The following is a 17,398-nucleotide window of genomic DNA, read 5'->3' as shown; positions in this document are numbered from 1 at the left end:
TGCAGCAGAGGTGCCCATTATTTAGATTACATGTCATTAAAAATCATCTATGCTCACTATGCATCATCATATGCATGGGAAAGGTGGTTTTGAGAAAAATCCAGCGAGCTAATTACACAATGTCATATTAAGACTGCTTTTGCCATACTACTATCACTATTACAAAGAAGGGAATTATGGAGTGGCAGGGACCACTCCGGATCTGGAGTTCGGACCAAACTTTCATGTTTGTTCTGTGTTATTATGTTTCCTAATTGTGTTCACCTGTGTATGATTGTATAAAGCTGTCCTGTTTGTATCTGTTGGCGGTCGGGTTATTGTTTGGTGATGTTTCCCTTGTCCTGTCCACCATTTATTAAACCGCTGTTTCGTGACATTGTGTGTATGCGTCCTTCTACCTCACCATGTCCACCCATCGTGACAGTATCAACAGTAAGTACCAAGTAAGTGTCCGGACTTAATAATTGTTTTTGTCATGGTGATGCATGCGTGCATGCATGCAGCATCTGATCTTCAACCCTCCCAAATTATCCCACACCACCCCTCTGCTACGTTCCCTCCACTGGCTCCCAGTAGCTGCACGCATCAGGTTCAAAATACTGATGCTGGCCTACAAAACCAAACATGGAGTAGCACCATCCTACCTCACAGCCCTTATTACACCTCGAACTGCACCTCGTATACTCCAAGCCTCCAGTACTGCTCACCTGGTCCCTAAAGGTAAAAAGAAGACATTCATCTAGACTCTTCTCAGTCTTGGCCCCTCAGTGGTGGAATGAACTTCCCCTCGAGGTCAGAACAGCTCAGTCACTGAGTATTTTCAAACGGCAGCTCAAGACCTTCCCCTTTAGAGAATATTTAGATTAACTTGTAACGTTCCCATTGACTAACTTATGTACAGAATCTACAACAAGAGTGAATAAAAAGATTGCATTCATAGTTAAGGGTCCTAATGAACTAGAAGTGATCACTTCATCGATAAGCATGAAGCAAGTTGTAAGTTGCTCTGGATGAGGGCCCTGCCAAATGCCTTAAATGTAAATGTAATTGCATAGCACACCGTGCACACAAAGAAATGTCTGCTTTTAACCTATCACCCTTTGTGAGCAGTAAGCAGCCATGAAAGGTCCCCCGGGAGCAGTGTTTGGGGACGATACCTTGCTCAAAAGGACCCTAGTTCAGAATTTGAACCTGCAATCCTTCAGCCACCACTGCCCCCTGAATTCATATTGTGCCATACGAGTTCATGCAGTCATGCAAAGGACCAAAACATATATTGTATAAAAAAACTATATGAAATATAAATAAACTGAATTTTGATCTAAACCTAAACCAGAGAAAGACAGAAACGCAAATATAAAATACTTTTTGTTCTACTTCATCTCTTCTGTCTCTGCTTTTCGGGGCTCTCAGAAGATGAGCAGAGATCATTCTTTCCAAATGCTTGAGACCTTATGAGTGATCAGATGTTCAATCCATCAACTCGACAGCTACTATGTCGCCACCGGCAACGCGTGTGCAGCACCGCCAATCCACTTTATCTGACACGCTACAGACCCACATCATCCATCACAGCCTGGTCATGCAAGAAGCAGGTAGTTTTATCCTGTATTCTTTTAATCTCCATTTTAAAATTTCCTGCCGCTTTTCACTCTTTAATCCCTGCTAATTCACCACTTCTTACCAATTATGCTGTGCAATTTGTCTGATTCTCATGAAGTCAGGTTACAGTTACTTAACCTCAAGTGTCCCAGGGAAATGGCAGAATTTTGCATGTGCTTACTGTTTCTCTAATAACATTTTCTTAAACATGAGGCTGTCATTCAGGCTATCAAGATAATCTGAATAATCTCTACCCACCCAGTCACACACTGCCGCAGAGCCGCCTGGTCAGGGAGGCTACACGACGCAGAGTGAACCTGTAATTCCACCAGTATAATGCAGGGCCATGTTGACTTCTCTGCCCTTCATATCAAGTGCTCCAGGCCTCAGGTAATCACTTTAGCTACTCATTGCAACCTGAAACCATGAAGTCTTGAACCATTCTCCTAACCAGAAAATGCTCACATCCTGTACATTTCCACTGGATATTTCATTCTCTGGTTTACATCCTGATCCTCTGCAAATGAAACACTTTAATTAAAACTATGAAACAGTTCTGATAAAAACGTTCTGTTCTAAAAATAAAAATCGCTGTGTGTGTGACAGAAACTCTACCCTGCAGCCAGACAGATGCTCAGCACTAACGTGACTAGAAAATAGGCGTAGCTCTGCTCAAGATCAATTTCAGCATTGCTGGCAGCCACACACTAAAATTCACAGTTTGGTGCTTTTTAATCAGGCATCTCATTCAATGTCCGTAATCAGAATAGGCTTGCCTTGCTCACTCAGATGTTATTTTCACTCCCATTTAGGACCCCTATGTGGCCTTCCCCATCATTCCACTCCAAACTCCACTCTCTAATGTCTTCTGTTCCTCCTTAGCAGGGGAGAAGGTGTGAGAAACATCAAAATGAGGACACCAAGCACAGTAAATGATTAAAATCCTTGTATCTGAGTGGTTTTTGAGGAGACAGGAAAGTTTCCCCTCAGTCAGCCATCAAAAGGACTGATTGGGAAACTGAGGGAACACAAGCAGACCTCCAAAGCCAAATTTAGATTCTCTATAAAATGGCAAGGGGCTGGCTCTTTAAAACATCATCACTATAATCGGAATGGTTCAATCAATTATTTGTCCCATCTGCTCTTTACAAAACTAAAATGTATGCTTTAGCACCAGATGACAGATTTGCTATGAATTAGAACTAGACAAGATCATATATTACAAGCAGTGCCAGATTCAGTCAATTTTTTAAAGATTAAAATGCAATAGATCCCATTGGTTGCCAGATTTGAAAAAATGACACTTTTCCTCAGTAAACTGGGTTGATCTGCCACAATAGTTTTTTTTTTAGCCTTTTGACATGTACTCTAGCGACAACACTGTATTTTTCTCACACTGAGAAATAATTTGTTGGCTAATATGATGCAACAGGCAATATCACAATGTCACACTTACTTTGTATTTTAAATTTGCAGTTGGTTTATTTAAATACTAGAATGTCTAAAACAAAGCTATTCGGTTTCTGGTGAGTATATCTTCACTTGCAGTGTAATTTGGGGAGGGCGCAGTGGTGTCCAGGTGGGTAAGGAAGCAGACCTATAATTGGAAGGTTGTGGGTTCAAATTCCAAACTGACGAAGCGCCGCTGAGGTATCATCCCTATACACTGCTCCCCAGGTGCCTTTCATGGCTGCCCACTGCTCAGTAAGGGTGACGAGTTAAATGCAGAGAACACATTTCGTTGTGCCACCATGTGCTGTTCTGCTGTGTTTCACAATAACAGAGAAATCTGTCAATGAACTGCATTACTTGTTGGGATGGGGAGAACTTAATATTTTTAATCTGTAAATGAAGACATTTATTTAGTGTATATCATTGTATTTTACTGCTGTAACCATTTTTTCTAAATTTCACTTAACATGATCTGTTATACCATAAAAACCAGCATTTTCTTCACTGTTACGGGTATATTTGACATTCTGTTTCATCTACAGTGATAAGAGCATGTGCCCTAGGGTTTCTCATAGTTTACTGTTTTTTTATAATGCCACGAGTTAATGTTATGCACCAGTATAATTTAACGTATTCTCAACACATATTCAGTGCCCTTGTATTTGGGCCGCAATTGAACAATAAACCCAAACATAAATTTAATCCTGATCCCCTTTTACTGCTTGCTAAGACTGAATAGTCTGCAAGTTTAAGGTTGTTGAAGGATCATCACAGCAAAGTCTTTACATGTCAACACAAGGGAAATCTGGACCCTCTAAACGAAGCATGACTAAATTGATTATGCAAGATTGGTATCATTGCCTTTGCCCTGGTGGTCTACAGGAAACCGCATTCAGAAATGATAATTAATTAGACACGTATTTGCAAACAAGGAACTACCACAACACCCTCTAGAGGTGACAATCCATCATTGGTATTGGTGTAACGTATGACCTTGCCACCTAATTTCAGTTTTTTTTTTTTAACATTCTGTGCATGAAGAATATATATTAAGAAGAAAATTTAATTGGCAGACTGAGCTATGCCATCTGAGATCAAATTACAGAATTTACAGTTTTTGTCTGTCATGGATAAACTAGTTAATGAATTATTAGATGTCATGGGAAAAGAAATTGGACAATAGACGATTGTGTGACACACTCAGTATTCAAGGATTTGGGTAGACCTTGAGATTTTGGTATTTCTCAGAAAAATGGACCATGAAGTCTGGCACAGAAAAGCAATGGCCTGATTTTGCCACAGTTTCAGGATCAGAATATCAATGCTGGTGGCAAGATGAACTGGCTGGTTGCATCAGCGGGACAATGACCCAGGGGACAAGGCTCTGAGCCATCCCTTCGGACAAAGTTTAGATGTTAAAGATTTGTTCCGATCACACAACCCCAAACTCAGGACAAAGAACCTGGGCTCTGATGGGGCCTTAGTTTCATGACCCTGACATATCAATGTTAATCACTGCCTGTGTTCCATTTAACAAGGAATGAGAACAAGAGAAAAAGAAAAACAAAGGAGAAAGGAAAGCAATGACAGCAAGAAAGCAGAAAAGAAAGAAACAAAGAATTGTGTCCAAGAGTGCAGAACTAGAATTAGATGCAGTTAGCCAAGCTTTGGGACAAACCAGGAAATGGTTCTGCATTTTAAAATGTGCTCCTCCTCATATGAGAGACATAATTTCAGCACAATTATTAGCAGAGTAAGAAGTGAAAGTCCATTAATCTGACATAAAGGCACTTTTATTGCCATATAACTGATTAATGGCCATCTTGTACAAATACCATTGCATTAGTATTCATGTCTCCTCAAGTCAAGGTGGAACGCAAAGCTGCCTCATCAGACTTGCAAGGTGTTTGTCCTCTTAACTCTAATAGAAGAAAAAATTGCTTTGAGCATGAACACTGTCCCAGGCTAATGTAAAAAATGAATACACATTATGGCAAATGGGTATCGCAGATAAGGTCCAGGCAGATCTTTCACTTCCACAGTTCAGATTCATTGTAACGTTTTCATTTGTCATAGATTATGCAGGAAATTCAAAGAAATATTTTTTTGGTTGCATATTGTGCCACCTGCAAATTGTGAGAACAATTCACACACTGGATCTTAAAATCCAGAGCCCTGCAAAGCCGCTTTATACCCCAGAAAGCAGCTGTCTTTCAGTCACATGCAGTGTTGGAGAGTAACGGGATATGTACCGGCATTACGTATTTAGAATATAAAATATGAGTAACTGTATTTTGTTAGTTACCTTTTAAATGAGTGATAATCAGAATACAGTTACTTTTTTTAAATAAATGGATTTCCTGTTTCATATGTTAGGCTATCCCCTCTCTAATTTTGGTAATGCCACGCTGCGCGGACCACGCATAAATATGATTTAATTCACTATTACACCATGATCTTTATACTCTTATAGTGCACATGGAGTGAGTGTGTGTTAGGTGACACGCCATCACCCGGTTTAACCTCGCTGCTCGGAGTGTTTGAGGATGGCCGCGCGGAACGGAGATGGCTGTAATTGGCCGCTTTCCTCCACGAGGAAGGTGCGGTCCTAATCAAAAAGAGGGTCATTTTGTTGTGCAAGGCTACTTTTTATTTTAACTAAGTGATGGAATATGTTGGTGACCATAACAGTAAATACGTTTCAATGGTATATTTTGTGTTTCTCTTCCACTTTTCAGCTTTATAAATAAAGAAATGGTTAGGTAAAACAGGGCTTTTTTTATTATCTGTGATTGATACATTCATGTAGTTGTAAAAAAGCATGACAATATATGTCATGAGTTTCACTCAGTAGCCACTCACCGTGCATCTGACACGTTATTTCAGGCTTTAACAGGCTTTCACCAAGTACAATCAGAAGCGATGCATAATAACACTAACAGTGTTGCCCCGAAGTGTATCAGTGCCCTGTATGGACATGGCTTAATGTAAAGTTATTTTTAATGACATCTCTCACGGCAGTGGGACAGATTACCATGCCACTGAATTATGATCGGGGTCACTTCAGCAGTGATCCACAGCATTCAGTTATTTTTTTCTTTGCCTCACAGGGTCTTCACTTGAACAAGATTACAGGGCTACCAAAGCAGCAACCACATTACCATGATTTTTTTCTAAGGAGGAATGGAAGTGAAAACTCAGAACTCAAACAGATGTATATGCTGTAAAGACTAAGATTTTTTAATGCTTCCTAAGTGTAATTGGATTGGATTTTACTTTTTATATTTTCTGGCCATCATCAGTGCCCTTAATCTGAAGTAAAGTCCCAAAATGTTCAAAATGCTGCAGTCCATGACATCAGTCCACAGAGAGAATTCTCATTTACCTGTGATTATGTGGCTGCTTATTCAGCAGCTGCCAGTATTAGTCCATATCCAAGGGCTTCAAACCAAACCTGAAACCTGACATTCCCACTGCTAACTGTTTGATTCCTGCCTGTCCAGAAGGAGCTGCCCTGTCACAAAGCTTCCGGCATTTCTGCCATGTCTTATCAAAGTACGTTTCTCACTCATCAGTGCTGTTATGCACTTTAGTGCAGTGTTGTGCTTTCATGTTTCACTGAGTGGAACAAAGGTAGACAAGAGGATTATGAGTTTAAATCACTGGCTAATGAAACTGTGACATCTTCTAAAATAGGGCAGAAGTTTACATATGGACGTTTGGGACAGAGCTCTCCCAACAGGAGAACATAATTTTACATAAAAACATTGATTCACTTCACCCACAGGTGTCTTCTAAGGCATGATTATGAAAACCAATGGCACGACTTCCCAAATTCTCCCACACCACCACACTGCTACGTTCCCTCCACTGGCTCCCAGTAGCTGCACGCATCAGATTCAAAATACTGATGCAGCCTTCATACACTGGCCTTAAAACCAAACATGGGATAGCAACATCCTACTTCACAGCCTTCACTCTCTGACCCTGCAGTACTGCTTGCCTAGTCCCTCCACCTCTGAAAATATTAGGATGACACTCATTTAGACTCTTCTCTGTCTTGGCCACTCGTGGTGGAATGAGGTCAGAACAGAACATTCTCTGTGTATTTTCAAACAGACGCTGAAGACCTTCCTCTTTAGAGAATATTTAGATTAACTTGTAACCTTCTTATTGTCTGACTTATTAAATATATAATAAGATTTTCACAGATTCACTTACTTTTGTATAATAGATTTCTTTGCGGGGCCGGCTCTATACTGGGGCAATGCTCCCTTAAACAAACGTCCTTCCCACTTAAATCAAACATTTAGAAATTTAGTACTCTGTGCACAGATCCCCACTCCCCACTCCCCAGCTAAACATTCAATCACTGTTACTATGCAAGTTTCTCAGTAGGCAAAGAAGAGCCAAATTAGCGAGAGGCTTAGAAGCAACAAATCTCTGTCTTCAAAATCTTAGTGACTGGTGAGATAATTAACACATTAAAATACATCTATATTTGTACTGTCAGTGGGGGACTAGTCCATTGTTCTACTCACAGTTTCAGTCTCATAGAGAATTGTTTGGCACCGACCACCCAACTCACGTAATCACCACTCTCGTCGTCATCCGTGTCCTCCCATCGGCAGTCCAGTGGGTCATCCACCCTGCTGACATCCTTGAGCCAAGGCACGATCAGCTCCCATGGGCAGTACTCTGGCCATTCCGACTGGAGCCGGCCCATCTCCCCAACGGAGGAACGCTTTTGTTGCCGTTTCTGGGTTTTGCGGATCCAGGGGTTGACATCTACTGCTCTCCACGGCTCGACCCCGTATCGCCAGGAAGAAAGTGGAGGTCGTATCCCGGTCCTGGCGCGTCTCGCCGCGGATGGCTGATTTCTTCTGTGTGGTCTTCTTCCTCTGCCTTTTCTCTCCACACTTGGTGAGGGCTGCAACATTGTCACGTCGGTGAGCTGACGGGACAAGGAAGCGCAGAGGAAAGACATAATGCAAACAATGATTTATTAACAAGGAAACAAAAACGGCGCAAGGGCCGAAAAACAGGCGAAACAAGGGAAGAACTTAAACTAGCTAAATACTTACTTAAATAGAACTAAATACTTGCAAGGTCCACAAAAAATGTTGCAGCCACTGATGGGCGGCTGCATAGCGCCTTTTAACGGCTGTCCGGATTGGGCACAGGGGATGTCTACAGCTACAGCCAATCCTGTGTTCTGTGTATTTCCCCACTCTAAAAGGAGCAGAAACGTGTCACAACTTAACAAAAAATATTGAGGAACAACATCCCAACAGACCCAACAGTATCTGCAAACACACACTAGGACACTAAAATAAAAAACCCATCTATGGCTGATGTGTAATGGATTTCTGCTGAACTTCAGTCTAATGTTTTATGGATGCTCAGAACAATTTCTTCTTATGGAAACTGTAGCAGATGAACAGGCAGATTCTTCATATTTCATGGTGGCATTCCCATTTTACATGGTTTCCTTCTGGGTGCTTCAGAGGATTAAATGACCCAGTGACCACAAGTTGGCTCTGATATGTGTTCCCCTGCAACTGGCAGTGAGTTCAGGGCTTGTTACATGTACAATGACTGGGAAAGGCTCCAGCTTCCCTATAAACCAGATCTGCTTACAAATCAAATTTGTCTGTCTACCTGTCTGAGTAAGAAGTGTCCTGACGTAACATACTCTGACACTGAGATACAGCAAAAGTTGTCTAGCATGCCGTGTTCCCCGTCACCCTGCTCTCAGCTCGAATCTCTTCACCCCATTTATCTGTCTTCTCACTTCAAGTTGTACTCACATGTCCAGGCAGCAGGTCAAAAAATACAAGAAAGACACAGTTTATAATGGCAATAAGGAGGGGGAAATTAGTTGCAGATGATAAAAAAACAGCAGTTTACACCGCTGTGTTTAAAACAAATCACTGGGTTAGTCAGATAATTATTTCTACCAGGGCTAGATATAATTCATTGATAAAAAAAGTCAACAAATAACTAACTTAGATTAGTATCATTATTATTATAAGATTCTTATTATCACATCGTATGGTTCAATATTCTAAAAATGTGTTACATAGTACTGGAATGATCCTATAGGATATCCTCTTTCTCTCTCTCTTTCTCTCTCTCTCTCTCTCTCTCTCTCTCTCTCTCTCTCTCTCTCTCTCTATATATATATATATATATATATATATATATATATATAATAACATAAAAAAGGTCAGAACCAACATATAAATCTTTATATATATATATATATATATATATAGAGAGAGAGAGAGAGAGAGAGAGAGAGAGAGAGAGAGAGAGAGAGAGAGAGAGAGAGAGAATAACATAAAAAGGTCAGAACCAACATATAAATCTTTTAGTTTGAAAACTTTGGCCCAGAGGTCCGTCTGATCTGATGTACAGCAGGCTTCTGTCAAAAAGGCCTGAGGTAGCACACTGCAGCAGACGGTTCCATCAATACAGAATGTAGCGCTGTGGTCGGCTGTCTGAATCAGTGTTATTTTACACTGGAAACAGCAATACTATCGCTGTTACACATAACTGGGGGGCTTTCTCCCGACCACGCCAAGGGAATCTTTTTCTTTTTCATTGCTAGGTCCAGCAATTGACGATTCATAAATAAAATACGAGGCATGGGAGTTTGATAAGATAAGAGCATTGTAGGTGCTGATGAAACCAAACCTGCCTTCGTTAAACACAAATGGAATGCTTTAGATTTATCCAAATGACATTTGAATCCAAACTGCATGGCTAGTATACCCTGGCTGACCGCAGCATAGAAGCGGATAAGCTTAGATTGCATGGTTTGGACATCTTCTTGTCGTTTAGACCCCAGGACTGATTAGTTGTTTGGTATTTAGCAGTAGCTATAATGTTAAGGCAGTCAGGTACCTAAAAATGTGCAATATTGGTCAGGTTTTTCTGGTGTTCCTGACAGTGTGAGAGCAAATGTGACCTAAGGTGATTGTTTTTGTGGCTCACAATCATGACGCCTCATCTACTCTTACGTTCATCCAGGCTCCATTGCCGTGCAGTGTGTCATCACTCTTTTGCCATTGTGCTCTATGACAGCTTTCTCAAAACAGCAGGCCCTTTGGTGCTTTGGCCCCACATAGCCACCACATCAAAATGAATTAACCCAGTCCCAAACCCCCCATGGGGATTTCTCACAACCCATTTTTCTTTTAAAACATTTGAATTCATCATTTTAATGTTATCTGAAACTATTTATTTCCTTTTTTTTTAAAGAGAAAGCAAGTGAAAGAGAACATTTGAGCAAATGGGCTACACCATTAGTGTGTTTTATTGTTCGATTTTTTTATTTTATTTTCAGCCTTAATAGAGATAATTAATGCCGGGAGACATGAACGGCCTGCCTCAGGACCCAGTCAGAGTTGTTCATAAATGGACAGAGATATAAATGCTCAAATATAATAGGGTAGGCTGCAGGAGAGGCAGTATGTGGCCTTATTACGTATTTGGTCCAAAAGCATCTGTGCACAGCTCACGAAAAAAATCTGACTATCAAAATATTGCCCTTTGGTGTATGTCTGAGTCTATCACGCCATATGATTGCAGATCAAACGGAAGGGTTGGGGGAAGGATGGCTTGTAAATGCATGGATGGGTAAGAAGTAGTAACTAAGTGCTAAAAAATATACAGCTAAATACATAAATAGCTTCAGGCAAGGATCTTGATGCAGAGTGGAAATGTGTGAATTGCATACGCACAAAATGGAACCTAAATGATGCATATGCCTCTATAGAAACAAAGTTGAAGAGGGTGAGCAAAAATGTGAGTGGCTGTCAGGATCTAATCCCAAAAGGGATGCTCTGGATCTGGGGTTCGGACATGTGTTATACATTTACATTTATGTTTTTTTCCAGAGCAACTTACAATCAGTAGTTACAGGGACAGTCCCCCTGGAGCAACTTAGGGTTAAGTGTTTTGCTCAAGGACACAATGGTAGTAAGTAGGGTTGCCTGTATAAAGCGTGTCTGTTTGCCGTCGGGTCGATGCTGAGTGATCCCTCCACGTCTCCCACGTTTTTGATAGAAATCCAGTCTTGTGACGTCATGTGAATGACTCCATCATCGCCATGTCCGGCCATCTTGACAGTGGCATAAGTACATATATAATAATTCCTCATGCCGGTGAGTAATACAACATACATTTAATTTCACTTTTTTTAGTTACATGTAATTAAATATATAAGTAAAATATACATTTCAAATTAATCTATGCGCTGCAGCTGTTGAAATGTAAATGGATGAGTTGTGGTCATGATCACGAACATTTAGACACGGTGTGAAACAATAAGTCTGATTGCTGAAAACACATAAATGCCGCAATCACATTCATGCATGACATAACATAATGGATGCACTGGCACTTAGAAGATTATGCCAATGGCAGAATAAGAACTGTTTTTGGCCCATGATGAAGACTAAAGCAATTTAGGTTACCTAGCTGTGTCCTTTTGGAGCTCTGTGCTGAACTGGATCAATGTCACATCCAAGCCGGCCCCACTGACACGCTGCCCCTCCCCTGAGTATTACGATATGTGTGTGTTAGCATGATGTGTCACTTGAAGCTGCGGGCGCCCTGGTAACATACCAATCATATAGCATTCACTTGGCGGTACCTCATTCACACTTCTGCATTGTGGGTTCCTCATCACAGTCCCTTCCCAGGTCCCATCGGAATGCATAGTTATCCTCCCCAGTGTAACAAGCGTCAAATGCGGCTTGTTGTGCGTTCATCTGCTCCCATTCATAAGCCCTGTGAGATCCGGAGTCTACAGATCCGTTCTGCAACACGCATTTTATGGTTTTCCTGTGTCTCTGTGTGTTTGTCACTGTGATGTGCATCTATCTGCATTTGTGTCATACAGCCAAGTGAGTAAGCTGAAGGGGCTTAATGTGTGCTAGTGAGCTGGGCCAATCACATCTTGTCCAGCGAGGCAGTCCAATGTTAGAGGGACCAACCCGATGGAACCACTGACCACACGCTCCACAGTGGTGCGTGATCATCATTATAGTGATTTTTTTTTCCGGCTATGTCTGTGCCTCCCTCTTTCTCAGACACCACCCTACACACACATTGAAGCAATCCAGGTTTCCAGAGGTGTCAGCTCCAATGTGCCCTCACTGCCTTCGGTAGCAGACACACACTCTTTCGATGTGCTGCAATTTTTTTTTTGAAATTTGAAATCCTAAATCTTTTTTTTTTTACATTTTGGCCGCTGTCCTGTTTTCTGTGTGGTAACAGGTAACAAATGCTGTGAATGAACTGAAAGCAGCAAACTTCTCTCTTCTTACTTTTATCCTCAGTTGCCATTATGGCATTTTTTTCTGGTTTACATTGGAATATTCATGTAATTTGCATTTAACATATATGGTTGAACGTGTGAGTGTAGAGTGTGGAATATGCAGAAAATCCATGTGCGAATGATCCCAGGTAAAGCGTGATTTAAAAAATGTATGTTGATTGCAAGTGGGTGTGTCCTTTGCGCAAATAATTTTTGTGTTTTGATCACACATTCACTTTTAGTTTTAGAAATTATGAGGTTGTTTCAAAAAAATGAATAGAAATCCAAATAAGCCTTTAATGCCTTGCAATGATTTGCAGGCTACAAATGAAAAATCAAAATCGTGACAGCACTTGAGGACACAGCAGTCCTTTCTGGTACTGAGTTGAGTCAGATCGCCATGCGACACACAGACCTGTGTTTGCATTAGACTTGGGTCCAAAGTGAAGTGGAAAACAGAACACTTTACTGCAACTAAAACAAGCTTGTGTACTGCTGGCCAGTGTATCATAGCTTTGCATTTGATGTGACTGAGATTGAATCAGCACCAATTTCGTGACTTTAGTAGCTTTGTTCACTTTCATCACCAAATGAATGCTCTGGAGTCCAACCAACGGCTCAACCAAGGACACACCAGATAAAAGATGAAAGTCAAACAGAAAGGAAAGACGGTTAACTTCTTCATCTCTTTTCAAATACTAAAACATTTGTCTGTGTCTCCTCACACTGACCAAGCACTTAATTCTCCCCCCAAAAAAGAAAGCCGGCCAAAAATAAAATATCATTTATAATTTCTATTAGGTCTTTGCTGTAAAGTGTATTGCGCATATACGTTTTTATTGCTATGTATTTTTTTCCTTAATATATTACACCATCTGTCAAACACAGTCAGTTCAAATGCTGGATTGGGTAAAGGAACACTTATGTAATATTTATATTGAGGAGATGTGACCAGTCGCAGGCTAAACAAACACAAGTCTATTTCAGGCGCACTGCACAGTAATTTTGCTGCCAGTCTGGAGAGTTAAAATGACCCCTGAAGGTTTTTTTCATGTTTGTTTCTAATTCCATGTTGCGTGTTCTCTCATACATGCGCACATGATGTGCCGAATGACAATGCAGAGATCACCAGTTCATATTTTCAGCTAAATGTAGTGCATCAGAGTATGGGGAATATTTGTGTTTGAACTTTATATTCCAGCAGGGTTCTGCTTGGGTTCAGAAGCTGGGTCAGCAAATGTTGACTCTGTTTGTGTGTGTTCTTGTACTTATTTCTGCATCTAAATGTCTTTACAGAAGAAGAAAATCATGCCATTTTATTAAAAAAAAAAACTGAAAACATGTTTTATATTCTAGTTTCTTCAAAATAGCCATCCTTTGCTCTGATTACTGCTTTGCACACTCTTGGCATTCCCTTGATGAGATGGTTTTCCAACAGTCTTGAAGGAGTTCCCAGAAGTGTTTAGCACTTGTTGGCCCCTTTGCCTTCACTCTGCAGTCCAGCTCACCCAAAACCATCTCGATTGGGTTCAGGTCCGGTGACTGTGGAGGCCAGGTCTCCACTTTTTGTTAAGTACATAACTCCACATGTGTTCATTCATAGTTTTGATGCCTTCAGTGTAACATGATTCCATCCATGTGACTGGGAGCAACGCAGAAACGAGGTAACGTGACTTTGCAAGATGGCCACTGCCAGCAGTTTCTCCCACACGTGCTCATGTTCTGGTCCATTGCCGGGACCATGACAGGATGACTGGGCCTACTGTGAATCCCGCGGATTTTGCCACGTTATGAGATCAGGTGGCTCGTCAGCCCACCATCATTGAATGTTTGTGGCAGAAGGTTGTCAGAGATGCCAGAGATGTATGTATGGACCGCCACCTGCTGGCTCACCTGAGAAATGCAACTGCAACTCCGGTCGTGCACCGGACTCCCCGACCTCCTCCATCACCACCTCTACTCACTGTCACTCATCCAGACAATCGGGGGGGAACCCATGCAACTTAGGTGGGTGGCCCACAACGATCAGGAGAGACATCCTGGACGCTCACGATGGGCGGAGCCATCCCAGCCCGAGGGACTGGGGCCGCCACGCCTCACCACGCCAGGGAGCCAGCCCGATATAAAATAAATAAATAAAGGGAACACAAAAACAAGACATCTGAAACAGATCTGAATTAATACAATTCTTATGAAATACTGTGTTCTTTACATAGTTGAATGTGTGGACAATAAAATCAGACAAAAATCAATGGAAATAAAATTTATCAACCCATAGAGGTCTAGATTTGGAGTCACATAGCACTAATGCTTTTGTCTTGCATGAACTGCTGACAATCTCCAGCCACATGAGGTCTAGCATTTTCTTGTATTAGGAGGAACCCAGGGCCAAACGCACCAGCATATGGTCTCACAAGGGGTCTGAGGGTCTCATCTTGGTATCTAATGGCAGTCAGGGTACCTCAGAGGAAGTCCATAAGGACGAGTGGCGGCTGTCCTGCACCGGCGGCGTCAGGCCGGGCCAAAGCATTCTGTCCACCGTCCGGCACCCGTCAGGCACCCGTCACTCCGGTCAGTCTCCGGCATACCCCGCTGGAAAGTCCATTGGCCTCCTAGTCTTGGAACTGCGCGGCCATCGAGGTCTGGTCGCATGAATTCGTCGGTACTCACCGCCTCCGGAATCACCAGGGGGAACATGGACAGCGTGACAGATCGCCTCGACCCCACGGTAGCTTTCTTAGGCCGCCGAGAGTCTGTCACTTTTGGGGAACCGATAAAAACATGACATGGATCATGACGGGGAACAGGCGATTACCGGACGTGCGTCGCTGGAATCCGGACGAGACGGCGGCATCGGGGGACATCCATACATGGAACCTTAGACGTGGAACTGTGGGGCAGACGTCCCACAATTCTGTCACGTTTGGGCTGGACATGGCGAGGAGTGAGGACGCATACGCACGACTTCACACGACAGGGGCTTAATACAGACTGCACACGACAAGAGAACATTAACACGCAGTGACCTGATGGCGAACAGACACAAACAGGATAGTTTTATACAATTATATAAATATACACCAGGTGAACACGATCAGGGAACATTACACAAGACGAACATGAAACTCCGGTCCGAACTCCGGATCCGTAGTCACCCCAGCCGGTCCGGATCATGACATTTTGTTTTTTAGCAGTGTAGTTAACTGCAAACAGTTAAAACTTATTCGTATACCATTCTTACACCATTGAAACAGGTTCTTCATTAATTAGTAAACATATCTATTACAAAATGCTACCACTGATCATGATACCACTGATCCATTGAAATGGAAGGACATTTTTTTATTAGTTAAATTATCCTCACTGTAAATTAAGGAATCATCTTAATTCATGCCATAGTGAAGCACCTCCTTGTAGTCAACATGTGTAACTACAGAAGTAGTTTCCTGATCCCCAAATCAGGAAAATGCCAAACACCTCTCATATTCCTTAATTTTAAAAAGGTGGATACATAACAGATGTGCATGCGCCTTGCACTGCAACTAGTGCAAGGGCAAAAACGGAGCCCTAAATAAAAGTGTGATACACTGCAGCACAGCACACGTTTTTAACCCATCATTCTTAGTGAGCAGTGGGCAGGCATGATAGGCGCCTGGGGAGCAGTGTGTGGGGACGGTGCTTTGCTCAGTGGCACCTGAGTGGCACCTTGGCAGATCGGCAACCTTCTGATTACAGGTCTGCTTCATTAATAGGTAGGCCGCCACTGCCCCGGCGTGCAAGGGGCACTAGTATATAATAATATGTGCACTAGTCATATGTTGACAATTTAATCTGTGTAACCAAGGTAACCTACTGAAAGAGCAGGTCTAACATTGTAAGAATTTCTTAATTCTATGAGATATTCAGGTGTAAAATAAAGTGTATTATTATCACCACACATTTGGGATAATCGACTAGTCTTCACACTGTGGACTTAGCATTAAACCATTTACTGCAAATCTGGTTTTACCATTACATAAAACACACATTGCATATTTATAACTCTTCAACCACACAAGAGCATGTCTTTGTGTAGTTGTTTCTAGTGATCTAGTGAAGTATTCAACAATTGTCTGAATCCTTTACGCAAAGAGTAGGTTACTGTAACCAAAAAAATAGCAAAAATTGCAATGATCAGAAGGAGATATAACAGAAAGGACTTTGCTTCATCTGCTACATTGTTAACAATGCAGGCATTGGCTGGCCTTGCGGGTAAAAAAACAGACCCGTAATCGTAAGGTTGCCAGTTCAGGTTGCCACTGAGGTGCCACTGAGCAAAGCACCGTCCCCACACACTGCTCCCCGGGCACCTTTCATTGCTGCCCACTGCTCACCAAGGGTGATGGGTTAAAAGCAGAGAAACAAATTTAGTTGTGTGCACTGTGACCGTGTGCTGTGCTGTGTCTCACAATGACAATCACTTCACTTTCAACTTAAAAATGACTTGCATATCATGATCTGACTCTGAGGGCCACTTCGGCTTCGTATTCTAGTCCAGAGTTTCATGCTGTTGATGTCCTGATTTCCTAATTGTCTGCATCTGTGTTTGAGTGTATTCTTGCTGTGTCATGTCCTCATTGGGCGATTGGTTGTTTTTTTTCTTATCTCTGTACCTGCCGTGTGTTGGGTGTTTGTGTCCACTTTTTTACCTACCCTTCCAATGCCACCATGACACATGACGTACATTTACAGCTTTTGGCAGATGCTCTTGTCCAGATTCACATACATGAGAGCTTTAAGATCTCTATCACAGAAAATCGCTCATTTGGTTCACTAGGAGCCTTATTTAATCCAAGTATTTCCTATAAAGGAATGATTTTAGCTTAAAGGCGTTTTAATGACTCTATTGTTCAGACATCTAGCAGGGCTATTTTAATAATATGGAGCTTTCTAAATTGTATTAATTTTGCTGCAAGTCCCCGGTGATCTGTCATGCATGCTGTAAGCACATGAGAGTCCTAACAATGAATTTTGAAA

Source organism: Denticeps clupeoides, chromosome 1, assembly GCF_900700375.1.
Source record: "Denticeps clupeoides chromosome 1, fDenClu1.1, whole genome shotgun sequence".
NCBI classification, from domain to species: Eukaryota; Metazoa; Chordata; class Actinopteri; order Clupeiformes; family Denticipitidae; genus Denticeps; species Denticeps clupeoides.
The sequence above is the reverse complement of the archived record's forward strand: the minus strand, read 5'-3'. Positions refer to the sequence as shown.